The sequence below is a fragment of the Nasonia vitripennis genome (genome assembly GCF_009193385.2).
Source record: "Nasonia vitripennis strain AsymCx chromosome 2 unlocalized genomic scaffold, Nvit_psr_1.1 chr2_random0009, whole genome shotgun sequence".
NCBI lineage: Eukaryota > Metazoa > Arthropoda > Insecta > Hymenoptera > Pteromalidae > Nasonia > Nasonia vitripennis.
In genome coordinates this window covers 866,299-880,550 of record NW_022279616.1, presented here as the reverse complement: position 1 = coordinate 880,550, position 14,252 = coordinate 866,299, and the positions used below count along the sequence as shown (strand labels likewise).

Below are 14,252 nucleotides of genomic sequence, written 5' to 3'. Positions count from 1 at the left end.
TAGTCAGCTGATCTTATCTCACATTCTGAACTTTAATGCTTGATGCTTGACATATTTAAAATTGATTTCAGTACATTCATTAGTATACATTTATGCCCTGGTAGAAATGCTTACAAACGGTAAACTGTTGGCCAAAGTGACGGTTTTAGCAGGTTCGTTGGCCAACCATAATCAACTGTTGGATTATTTTCTGCCAGTACAACTCAAATTTAAGTTAAGTAAGCCCTTAATTGAACAAAACAATTTTTTTGCTTTATAATGATTATATATAATGAACTTGAGTTTGTTGGATTGATCTCAGTTCTTTTTTATCTGTAATTTCGTTGCGGAACATATCACACTCGTCCAACCTTTTACCGTTTGAAAAGTCAATTCTTTTTAAAGATTTCAGTTCTTTTTAGTAAATTTTTTGCGTATTTCATAGTTACCCTAAAAATAAAATATAAGCATCTTTAGCACCTTTCAACCATGGTTCTTGGTCAACAATCTTGTTAATGCAAAAATCACCTATTTCGATTTGCAAGTATGATAGCTTTATAGAAAAAGGTCAAATAAATAAAAAATCTAGAGTAAATTGTTTCGATTTCAGGATTTATTTCAAAGTTATAGCGACAAATGTATCCGAAAACGAGTCATTTTTTGGTATTTTGGTACATTAGTTACTCGGCCGAGTTTAGCGATGACTTTTTTAAATTTGCAACCACGGATTATTGTTGAACATACCTTTATGCAATTTACTGTGCAAAAATTTTTTCATCTTCAAAGAACATGTACATATCTAGAATGCTCTACCGCCTTGACTATTTATAATTAAATACACAGTAAAAAATAGCGTAAGAATATATTATATATCAATTTTTTTGCGAAAGGGAAAACAAAAGGGTTATGTTATGTATTCGAATTAATATGCGTTTATATACTTACGTATCCCTGCTAAAAATAACCAATTAGACCCGATTAAAAAAAGAATAATCGGTTTTAATACGTTTTTGTGATCCGGGATTTCCGAATATAAACCGATTAACACAATTATAACCGGATTTAACCGATTAAAGCACCATCGAAAATTTTGCCTCTCGAAATTTTGCCTCGAAAATCTCTCTCTCTCTCTCTCTCTCTCTCTCTGGATATCTTGGTGATTGGTGTCTCTCATTCTCTCTCTCTCTCTCTCTCTTTCGCTCTATCTCAGCTTGCACGCCGTGCTTGACTCGCGACCGGTTCCGCGAACGTGGTTACGCGCGCGTCGAATCGCGCGATAGACAATATCAATGTATTCCACATAATTTCAAAACGTAAAAGATTAGGCGAGTTTGATATATTCCGCAACGAAATTACAGATCCGTCGGTCGCCAGCTGGCGTGCGTCTGATCTTGATTTCTCGAATCTCGCGGTGCCAAGCTGCGATTTTCGGAACTCGTGTAACGGTGTAAACTTAAAACATAGCCTAAAACGGTGTAAACATAAAACATAGCCTAAAACGGTGTAAACATAAAACATAGCCTAAAACGGTGTAAACATAAAACATAGCCTAAAACGGTGTAAACATAAAACATAGCCTAAAACGGTGTAAACATAAAACAGAGCTTAAAACAGTGCGGTGTATCGGAGCTTGTCGGTGTACGGGTATGAAGACTCGCTATATAATCGAACTCTCTTAAATCAGTCTGTGTGCGTGCCGTACCGCTCAACAAGAATTATAATGTGTCTAATAAGCGCCGAGAGCGCTAGCCAGGACGCGATGCAAGCTCCCGGGTAAGTATATCATATACGACGTGTGAATGTTTGGTACAGAGTAAACACAGCAGCGTGCTCTATATGAACTGGGAACGTCTCGGAACCTCTGGCTCACATCCATTGACTGGAAATTGGACACTGGTCAATCGCTCCAGGATATGCTGACTGCGACATGAGAACGCGATACACAAAGGCAGAGGAAACAGCTCTTTTATAAGTAGGATTACGATTGTTCTGTTCTTTCGCAAGCTCATATGCTATTGTTTTCCCGAAATGAGCAAAGGACTACAATGTTTTCCTCTTGATCTTCCGCAGCTTAGAAACAAATTCTAGGCTAGATGCGATTGTGTCAATGATATCACCAAGTTTGGGGCCGAGAAGAACCACTAGGACGCGAGGAAGATAGATTAGACCCATTGAAAAATCACACCGACATACTGGACTGCGATATCAAAAACGAGACCAATAGTGTGATCAGCGACCCCTTTGTACAAGCTCGTCTTCAACTTTATGAGTTCTGACCGCTCAAGCTTGACGATGACCCCATGGATTGCAAAGACGACCCCTACGGCTGATGCTGATTGTTCCGAGGGTTGTTCGACTCGTACTAGAGCCTTCCTAAGCGGTAACTATATACTATAAATATAAATAAAAATTCAGCCGATTCCGCAATATTAAAATTCTATTCATTACAATAAACTTATATTGCAACTTAGATTATAATAAAAATTGTCTTAATTTTAATTCGCAGCCTTCACCGGGGGCTGACACCTTGTCGAGTGCCCGCTTTTTAGGGCCTGGTGTGGGGGCTCGTCCGGCGAGTTTTTGCGGTTGCATCGACTCCGGTGACGGGAGCGTGACGTCCCGAACTCGGGTCGGTGGGGTGAGGGAGGCCGAGACCAACCGACCAACCTTCTCCCCGGCGCGTTACTAGGGTGCGTCCTGGCGTGGCGGCGAAATTGGGCTGATGCGGGATACCGCTTCTCGGACTCAAGAGTAGCCTCTTGAGTCCGAGAAGCGGTATCCTAGTAGCCTCCCCGGCATGATCCCCGTAAAAGGGGCTCTGCTGTCGGGCCTCTCCCCTGACCGAGGTCGGGCCTCGGGGTTCCCCGAGGGCGACCTATGGACTGGCCGAAGGCTAAGCGCAGCCCCCCATTGCGTTAGGGAGGAGGCGCAATGGGTATTTCATCCAACCCCTAATCCCAAGGTGTGAGCCAGCGTGCCGAGGGGACTAGTTGGCCGCTGGGGTACTAGTCGGTCTCTAACGATGCCTCTGAGAAACTGGGCGAAATCTCCGAGTAGTTAGCCTTGCCGTCACATGCGGGGCTCTGTGACGGCGGAGCGGACCACTTATTTCCCTAGCTACTCGTGGGATCAAAATGGATAACATAACAAAACCAATAACAGATGGAAAGGAGGAGAAGGAACCAATGGCTCCTCAGGAGGCCAGCGACTCTGCAAAGGGAACGCTGCCCCAGAGGCCACTGGAACCAACTGCGCAGACCCAGGGAGAGACGGTGGACGCACCCTCGGACACTATGCCCGAGGGGGTTGTGACCCCTGATGCCCTGGAGCCCAAAGAGCGGAAGAAGAAGAGGGACTGTGGCGCTGTAAGGAAGAGGAAGACCCGCGAGCGTGCTCGTACGGCGACCAAATCCACTACAATTACACCCACGGAGACACCGGTTACGGGATAGAAGAGGCGACAAGGGATGCACAAGACCCCGCCCTCTGTCCCTAGTAACAGCAAAAAAGCCAAGGGGCCGCCCGGAGGGGCTAACCCCAATGGCGGACCACCTCAAACGAGGACACAGGCTGGAGGGGGCATTCTAACGGATGCTCAAAGAGCCAACCCGCTCACGATAGTCGTGGTGCTGGAGGACTACCCAGACAGTCCCATCACCTCGGAAATGTTCCTGGAGTTCCGGAGTGCGGTCAGGAAGGAGCTGGCCCTCCAGCCACCTAACACGTGGCCCAAATTCGACACCTCCTTCTACAAGCAGGGGGTGTTAATCCTGGTGGCCAACAACCCGGAGGCGATAGCCAACGTGGAGTGGATAGCCAACAAGCTGGCCACTCTGGACTTACCCTGGGGTGGCGCCAGGCTCAAAATGGGAGGGGCAGAGCTGCTCCAACAGAGACTCAAGGTCGTTGTCCGGTTCCCTGATCCTGCAGAGGAGCCGGCGGCGATACTGGAGAGACTGAGGGGCTACAACCCCTCCCTAAAGACGCAAGCGTGGAGGGTCGTCGACTCCAGGATCGGGCTGGAGGGGGAGGAGGGTGCAGGGGACAAGCAGCTCCTTGTGCTAACCATCCCCGAATCCCACGCCGGGACGTTGGCGAAGATGGAGGACAGGCCCTGGTACGACCTCGGAAGGGTGCACATGAAGGTGCACCGTCAAGAGACGCAGGGGTCTGCCGAGAGGGGGAAAGAGGCTGAGGAGGAAGTGATGGAAACATAAATGGCTCCATCCTCCTTCTCTATCTCACAAATTAACTTGCATCACTGTAAAGATGCCTCAGCAATCTTACTGAGGAATATGACAGTGGCGTACACAGGCATAGCACTTATCCAGGAACCCTGGGTAGTGAAGGGTGCCATAAGGGGACTAGGTAACTTAGTCTGTTTCAGGAACCCAAAGGAGGAGACCAAGAGCCTGCATTGCAGTCAAGGGAGTGAACGTGCTGCCGCTACTGGACTTCGCCACAGGGGACCTAATGGCAGCGCAAACAGAGTTAGAAGATGTAGGACGGGTCGTGATAGCTTCCGCCTACCTACCGTACGATAGTACAGACAACCCGACAAGGGAAGTCAAAAGGTTAGTGGAACACTGCATGCTTAACAACCTTCCACTGATTATAGGGTGCGACGCCAACTCACATCACAGAGTATATACCAAAACAGTACTTGTCGCGCCATCTCCTGGTTGACGAAGATTTTGTGCAACGAGATAAGCACACGCGAGGGCGAGCATATCGCGCATTCCTCGCGTATATACTCCAAGCAACGACTATAATTTATACTCTTCTCCGAGTAGAGACTATGCTACTCTCTACTCGATACTCCCTCTCGACTGTGAGACTTCGATGTAGTCGGACGGGCAGACTAGGCTATTTGCCGAACAACCATATACTTTATATAATATATTATATTATTATTGACCTCAGTGTTTATTAATTTATCCACGCATTCCAACAATCTTGTTAATGCAAAAATCACCTATTTCGATTTGCAAGTATCATAGCTTTATAGAAAAAGGTCAAATAAATAAAAAATCTAGAGTAAATTGTTTCGATTTAAGGATTTATTTCAAAGCACGGACACCAATGCTAGAGGAGTTAGACTACTTGATTATCTCGCGGGAACAGACCTAGAGATAATGAACGTTGGCAACACACCCACATTTAGGAACGCTGCTAGAGAGGAAGTGATAGACCTAACTCTGTCATCCATCAAGATAGCGCATCTGATCGGCGAATGGCGAGTGAGCGACGAACCATCGTTGTCGGACCACTCGTTGATCACATACGTAGTTGGTACTCCCAGTAAGGAACAACCCAAATGGGTGAGAAATCCCCGGGATACGAACTGGGAAACATACAAAAAAGACGTGGAGAAAGCCATGTGCGAAATACCACTCGACATCAGGGACAGCGTATCCCTGGAAATGGCAGCTGACAGATTCGCTAGAGGCATCATCCAAGCCTACGAGGGTAATTGCAAACCCAAACAGGCGAGACCTAAAGGTGAAGTTAAATGGTGGAATCAAAGGCTGGAAAAGCTAAAACACAAAACACAAGGGGCCCTTGACAGAGCCAGGAAACCCGGTACACGCTCCCTATGGATCCAATATAGGACACAAAGGGGTATATACCGGAAAAACGTCAGAGAAGCCAAGCGAAACAGCTGGAGGAATTTCTTCGAGAACGTCCAAAAAGGCAGAGAAGCAGCCAGGATGAACAAGATCCTGGCCAAGAATCCCGAAGCTGTTCTGGGCACACTTAAGCTCCCAAATGGACAGCACGCCACTTTAGAAGAAGAAACTCTAAATTTCCTCGTACAAACACACTTCCCAAGCTTCGTGGGGGAAGCGCGCGACCCGCTGGGCAGGGGTTCCAGTCGAGGCCGCAGACCGACGTACGCTGAACTGGGCGAAAACCGGCTGCTGGCCGGACGAATCGTCACGCCGGAAAGGGTGAGGTGGGCTATAAGATCGTTTGAGCCATTCAAGTCAGCGGGACCCGATGGTATTTGTCCGGCTCTGCTTCAACAAGCGGAGGACGTTATCATTAGCCCACTGACACGAATGGCGAGAGCAAGCTTGACGCTCGGCGCGATTCCCACGGGGTGGCAGAGAACCAGAGTAGTATTCATACCGAAACCGGGAAAAAACGGGTACACATCCCCGAAAGACTTCGGCCTATCAGCCTGACATCCTTCGTACTTAAGACCGTTGAAAGAATGGTCGACAGATACATTCGAGATATGGTCTTGAAGGACGAAGGGCTACATAAGGAGCATCATGCCTACAGGGCTGGCAGATCTACGGAGACAGCACTTTATAGAGCAGTATCTACGATCGAAACACAGTTGAATGCTAAAGGATACGCCGTAGGCGCACTACTGGACATCGAAGGAGCATTCAACCACACATCGCGAGAGGTGATCAATAGAGCTATGAATAGCCACAAGATCCCTCTAGCAATAGCGGGATGGATTGACCACATGTTGGGAAACCGGAACCTAAAAGCGAGTAAAGGCAGCACAACACTCAAAGGCACAGTGAGGTCAGGATGCCCCCAAGGTGGCGTCCTTTCACCACTAATATGGTGCTTGGTAGTAGACGAGCTGCTGACCCAACTAAACAACACAGGCTGCACGGCTATTGGATACGCGGACGATATCCTAATAATTGCACGTGGCCCTTTTCTTGACCTCCTGATGAGAGTCATGCAAGGAGCCCTAACGTTAGTAAACAAGTGGTGCAACAAGACCGGACTATCTGTCAATCCAGCCAAGACGGAGATCCTGGTCTGCACCAGAAGATACAAATGGAAAAGGGAATGTAACTTGACTCTTGGGGGACAAAAACTGTCTCTTAAGAGTCATGTCAAATACCTGGGAGTCATCCTGGACAGTAAGCTGTCCTGGAAGCAACATCTGGAATATGTAATAGGCAAGGTCACGGCCAACCTGTGGCAACTGAGAAGAGTCATAGGCAGGAACTGGGGCCTGTCGGCAGAGGCTATGAGATGGATATATGAGGCTGTTCTCAAACCCAGGCTGACGTACGGAGCGGCGGTGTGGTGGAAGCGAACAGCCCTCTCCACGTCAAACATCTCGGGCGCAATCAAGTCGACACCAACGGCTGCACTGGGGCTGCTGCTGAATATAGAACCACTAAGAGTGACACTGGCTACAGCGGCTGCGCAAGCCCTGCGCAGGATCACCAACTCGCTCGGGAAAGGCAATATGCAGGGACTACCACAGCTCCCCAAAGGATTGGACGAAAAAGGGATTCTTCGGATGAACCTGGACGCCATGAGCAAAACCTTCCTGTTTGATAAGAAATATAGAGTAAGCATCCCATCCCGTGTGGAACGGGATGACGAAAGAATAAACACCCCGAACAACAGAGACCTGTGGTACACAGACGGATCCAGAAGGAAGGATGCCGCAGGAGCGGGGGTGTACTGTCGTCAGAACGGCGTTGGAACAATCCTGCCGTTGAGTCGATACACCACCGTACTACAAACGGAGCTGATAGCAATCATGTGGGCGGCGCAAGCGGCATTAGCAGGGAGCATGCGCCCGCGGATTTATATCTGCTCTGATAGCAAGAGTGCCCTACAAGCACTTGATAGCTTCGCCACTAAATCTACGCTGGTATGGGACTGTGTGCAGACTCTAACCAGACTAGCTCTCAAAGCAAGTGTCACACTATTATGGGCCCCGGGGCACAACGGTGTCAAGGGAAACATGATAGCAGACGACCTGGCTAAGCTAGGCGCAAAAAGCGACCTTATAGGACCAGAACCGGCTGTCCGACTCTGATCAAGAGTCTGATCCAGAGTCTGATCAAAGGGGAGATCAGACAATGGGCAACCAATGAGACCAACCGGATCTGGGAAGAAATCGCCACGTGCGGCAAAACTAAAGCCTTCGTGACGACAAATAATGCAAAAGGTTAGTCCAGAGCAATTCTAGGACTCAAAAGGGATAAAACCAAGCTGCTCGTAGAGATCCTCACAGGTCACGGCAGCCTAAATGCCCACAGACATGCAATGGGACTAAACAAAGACCCATTCTGCAGATTTTGCTGCACGGAGGAGGAGACCCCTGAACACCTCCTGTGCAACTGCCCCGCCATAACGGGCATGAGGCGGCGCCATCTAGGTGCCCCTTTCTTAGAAGCGGAAGATGTTCAGGCCAAGCACGCCCCCGGAATTCTTTCATTATGGGAGGCGATTGGCGCTTGATTAGCGACTGAACTAACCGGAGGGACGCCAAGGGATTACCCATGCGTCCAGTGGTCTGTACAAGCCCGACTCCCACAGTAATAATAATAATTCGCATCATTTAACAGATTTATGTACACCTCAAAACCAATAATTTGAGTGTTTCATCGATAAACCATAAGGCGACGGGACGGCAAGTGTGAGTTAAAATAATAATTTCGAAAAGTGCAACTATCTTATTTTTCATAACTATTAGTTATGATTGATTCTAGCTTACCTGTTGAATTGACTTTTAGAATTAGAATAATTTCCAATTCCTTTTTAAATGAGTACATCTATAGTATAATAAATGTATCATTAAGTGTTTCAGCTCTAATTAATTTGTGTAGGTAATTCGCAGCATGATTTTTTTTACCCCTTTTTTGAACAAATGTCACAGCGATAGTGACGAATAGACGTAAAAAACTATAGAATTTAAATACATAGCAAAATCAAGCCAGTGATAAATAACTATTTTGTTTACTAAAATTTTAGCGTCTTTATTTTCATGATAATCAGTGATTGAATAATCAATTTAACTTAGCGGCAAAAATTTAGTAGAATTTAAATTCGAAAAAATTAAAGCATGAAAGGCAAAAATTAAACAACTGAAATTAAACAATTTCTAAAACGAAAATGTTAAATTGAGATATTAAGAAATATACAATATACAATAATTGGAGTTTAAAGTATTTTTGTTTTAAATTTAGTATTTAAAAATTTTGTTTGACTGTTATAGTTTTTTAATATTTGCAGTTTCAAAATTTTACCTTCCATTATAAATCAATGCATAATTTTCGAAAATGACATTAGGAAAAAAGATCTTAACAAAACTTGAATTTCATCACTATTGCAATATATATTTTAACCAGGCAACGTTAGGAGTGAGGTGAATCGCGCTAGTGTATACTAACGCACATCGATCTAATATTATGTTGTAAAATCAAAGCGGAATTTCAAAGTTATTTTGTTACAACGATTATATGCAAAATATATGAATTATTCTCTTTACTAATTATCTATTAAATATATTAATTTTGTTATCGAAGCATACTAACAATCTCACCATTGTGATAATCTTCCACTACCTAGTATTCTGGACCTCATTATTACTACTTAAATAAAATGAAATCAATTAAATATAATTGATCTGTCGTCAGGATTACGCCACAGGTCAGCAAATGTGTACTACCTTCATAAATAATTAAATTAATGTTTCTACACGTCGGAAGGATTTTTCGTGGATGGAATTTATAATACAAACTGCTTACATTAGTCTACAAAATAAAGTAGTCATTGTTTGCTCGATTATATAAAATTTTTTTTTGCTCTTTCACCAAAAATCGCTACTTGATGTTGCATGTTTGGATCTTTTTATCATTATTATGTGTGGAATAAATTTCTTTCTTGGCTTTGCCAATTTAGACATTTTTTTCAATAAATTATCAGGAAAAATTGCTTCGTTTGCATATCCCTCATTAAGATAACATAAGTTTTATTACTTAACGATTTATAAAACCATTAAATTTTTATAATAGAAAATACGAAAATAATATATAATATATTAGTAGTTTGATAGATTGTATTCATGCTTAAAAATATAAACAGATTTTTAAATGTTTTAAAAACGCTTTATTCAAAACTTTGAAACGTTTTGCTTCCCCCTGAAGGAAGCTTTGTAATAGTAAAATTTTCAGTTTTGCTAAAACTCCGTAGAAACGCATTCAGAGGTGTTTAGTTTTCGATCAGGCGTTTTTAGAAAATGTCCGTGCAGATGGCTCGGTGTGTGTGTGTGTATGTATGTACGCATACCGTTATGATTCTGGAACCACGCGACCAATGGTAATAAAATTTGACATGCATATATGTTTTCTGATTCTGAATTCGGGAAAATTTTTTTTGTATGATTCTGACCATTGTATGGCCGTATTAATAGCCATTTCTTGATTTTTGAAAAAACTTTTCCTTTTTTTGATGATATGATTTATACAATATATTAAGCAATAGTATATCTAAAAATCCATAAAATTGCCTACTTTTCGCTGTGAAAAATTTAAATTATTTTGATGACTAGTTTTTGAGCTAAAAATAGAAAACTAAAAAATATGGGTTTTATTTAAGTTGCAATTTTGGGGAAATATCGATCTTTTGATCACCTCTGCAAGGTTCTTTTTGCAGCTTATGAAACCATTAAGTTTAAAAGATATTAGGAATCAGATTCTTTGTCTCTCATCCTGTATACCCTGTGTAACTGAAAATTACAATTTTTGTTAAACCTTTTAACCCGCTTACTAAAGTTCAGAATTTTTTGAGAAAATACATGATTTTATAAGGTTATGAGGACCCTATGGTATTTAAAAAATATTGAGGTTTACATTTTTTCATGAAAATTATATGATTTGATATTGTGACGGGTGCTCTTTCAGCAAAATAATTAAAATTGAAAGTATTTTAATAATCATAAATATACTGTATATTTGAACAATATTGTATCTATTGGAATTATACATTTTCTTGGAGGAAGCTACGTGCCAAAGAATTGGCAGCGGTTTTTGAAAATAATATGTTAATTTCAAATTCTTATTATAGCTTTTTTACCACAAATTTTTTCATAATGCTAATGAATTCATTAATGCCGACGTTTAGATAACGTTTGATTTTTAAAATCTGATTATATTATATGTTGTTTGTTTTATTCGTTGTTAAGAACTATGTAAGAGTATTTAATTTCAAAGATGATAATAATCCTATTGAAAATTTTACACTAGATCTCAGGTCTGATTAATAAATAAAAAATTACAATAAACTAGCTTTTAATGAGAATTAGCACGCCTTATAGGTGCTACCATCCTGATGATACATCGGAAAGTAGGTGAACTTAAGCAGTTTAGAGCTAATTTTTGTAATTTTTATCAAAAAATTTAATATGGGATTGTAAATGAAATTTCAGCTGAGATCTCATCTAAGATTTTATCTAAAATCTCATGATAGATATTTTTTATAAAAATTACAAAAATTAGCTCTAAAGTGTTTTAGTACACCTACTTTCCGATGCATCATTCGAATAGTAGCACCTATAAGGCGTGTTCATTTTTATTAAAAGATAATTTATTGTGTTTTTTTATTTAAATATAATTTTGGCTTGCAATATACATGATAATATACATGAGATTTTGGCGTAAGATCTCATATGAGATTTCGGCACGAAATAGTCAAGTAGTGCCTGGATGCACGCAACATGTGCTCTCGCTCTCTACGGTGCCATCTTACGCTCTCTGCGGTCGAGCGCTTCTCTACTATAGTTCGAGTGTATAGCTCGTACTATACCTGTAGCTATCGCTGCCGCGCGCTCGTCTCTAGTCCGATGTAGCATAGAAATTACTCATATCTCAGCAGTTCTTTCATAGTCCCATATAAATCAATATTACTTTTTTTGTGTGTGCAAAATTTTACTCAATGCAATATCCATGTACATGATGGTTAAAGTCGTTAGTTAACCATTCATAACATTTGCAAAATCTTAGCTTATATATGTATATTCCCTATTATATTAAAGAGAAGCCCATTTTGGCGTTCTTCGGTTCTCCGGTTCTCTGGTTTTGCGAGTTTATAATCCCCTATTATATTTAAGAGAAACCCATTAATTTGGCGTTTTCCGGTTTTCCGCGTTCATTATTTTTTTATGAAATAGAGCGACCGATTTTGTAATTCATATCTCATTTAAATCCCCTATTATATTAAATCTCATTTGAATCATCAATTAATTAATAACCTTGTGCATCGACTTAACGGTAACGATGTCAGACCCGTCACACAGATCACCGAAGCGAACAGCGCCCCTTTATTGGAGCCCGTAAAGTCAATATAGGCATAACAAGGTTGTAGTTAAAATTATTAAAAAGTGTAAATGATAAATAATATGCACAAAACGCTATAGTAGATTACGGGCCTAGAAAGGAAAAAAATTTTAACTAGAATTTTATCCTTTAAAATATCTATAATCTATAATGATCCACCGATCTCACCGCTTCCAAAGGTCAGAGCAGAATAATCACTGGATCCGATCTTTTACGCTATTTATACATATTTTCGCGCATGCGCAGACTTTATTGATAAACAACAAGTAAGTATTTAAATAAATATAATTGGCAGTCTTTCAAACTTTTAGTCTGCTTCTGATACTAAAATATTTCGAGTGAAATACCAAAGTGTGAAAAATTTATTTTGAATGTACTTATTTATAATATACATGTTGAACAGAGTCTTTATCGAAATGCAACCGAGCGAGCATCAGCGAGTGAAGTGACCATTGCTAGTATTATATTAAAGTGCTTTCATTTTTTCTCCAGTTCTCCGATTCTCCGGTCTCCCGATGTCACACTTTCTAAATTTCTTAATCTTATTAGAATCAAAGTGACCTTTTCATAATTCTTATTATATTTGAACTTCTTTTGCAAACTTCTTTTACGGTGCTTGTACAACAATATCAACTTAAGGCCTCATAGACCGCTGAAGCAAACAGCGCTTCTCCATTGAAACCCATCAAGTCGACAAAGTAATAATACGTTTGTATTATGAAGAGATTAAATATTAAACAATATACTACAACGAAATTCGATGAATTTTTGACTCAATTTTTCGAAAAAATTAGCATAATATAATTCTTCATAAAATGCATTATTTGAATCCTGATAATTATAATCTGTGCTCTATTCATACACATTTTTGAGCGTGAATTGACTGTACACATACACACACAACTCCGCTACGCCGGTCCCAAGCCCGGGGCCCTGTTGTGCGAGCGACGGGGCAGGAGGAGGGGGAGGAGTATCAACTTCGTTAAAATAACCAAGGGGCATCTGGCCCGGATGCTAGCACCTTGTTAAAGGGCTCCTTCCTAGGATACAGGATAGGGGAAGAAACCTCGAAATAAAATCAATCATGAGTAGTGAATTATCAACAATACTACCCCAAGCGGGTCAAGCTGGAAAGCCCAGTCCCACCGCCGATTCCGATCGAGTGAAAGCCCCGGTGGTCGACGCTAGCCCCACCAGAGCTACTGGCAAAAGTCAGGCCCAACAAAAACAAGCGTTCAGAAGCGGAGCTAGTTAAAGTGGGGCAAAACAAGACGTACGCGAAAGTCCTAGAAAAAATCTGAAAGGAAGTAAACCCGGACACTACTAGAACGATGGTGCTGGGAGTCAAGCAAACAAGAAGTGAAGACGTCCCCCTTAAACTAGGGAGAGGGTCTGACAGGAAAAGCAGTGCTGGGACTTGGACAGGTCAAAAAGGAAGAACGGAAGGCCATCCTAAAAATAAAGGACATGGACTTGGAAGCTACGAAAGAAGAGGTGAGAGCAGTAATAGGAGGAGCCCTCAGAAAGCCGGACAATGGCAGGCGGGTGACCCTATTGAAGCCTAACATGAGAGGTGTTAGAATGGCCATAGTGATACTCGGCGAGAGAGAGGCTAAAAAGTTACTAGAGGTAGGACACATTTGGGTGGGCCTTGTAAGTTGCAGGATCAGGAAGCGTGTAAAGGTAGTGCGGTGCCACAATTGCCTAGGCTTCGGATACTGGAAGGATGAGTGCAATGGAGCAGATAGGTCGAACCTCTCATTTAAGTGTGAAGGAGTAAATCATCGCATTGCTGAATGCCAAATAGATTGAGAGCTATTTTCTCTGCAAAGAGGATGGACAAAAAGAAGAAAGCTGTAAACATGTAGCTGGCTTCGGCGGCTGCACTGTATTTAGGCGCTCCTTAGACACGGCAAAGAAAAAAGAAACAAGAAATAAAAAAAAGATTAAAAGATGGTAATAGCAGCCAAAGTGCTGGATGTAACAGCATCGAGAACATAGCAACAAGAAGACGGAGTTGATACAGAAAGAAGAAGACGAGTTTGACCCTGAATCCCTAATCACTTCGATGAATGTGGGATGTATGGGTATGTCAAACCTTAAAGAAGAAGCCAACTAGGCTAATTAACGGACTCCACGGAAGTATTATTTAACAATGGTGCC

The 14,252-nt window shown here is 42.1% G+C and overlaps 1 protein-coding gene across 12 annotated transcripts in view; it reads left to right on the top strand.

The window, feature by feature from the left end:
* LOC100114234 (cGMP-dependent protein kinase) overlaps window positions 1-14,252 on the top strand; it is a 474,555-nt gene that overhangs the window by 16,737 nt on the left and 443,566 nt on the right.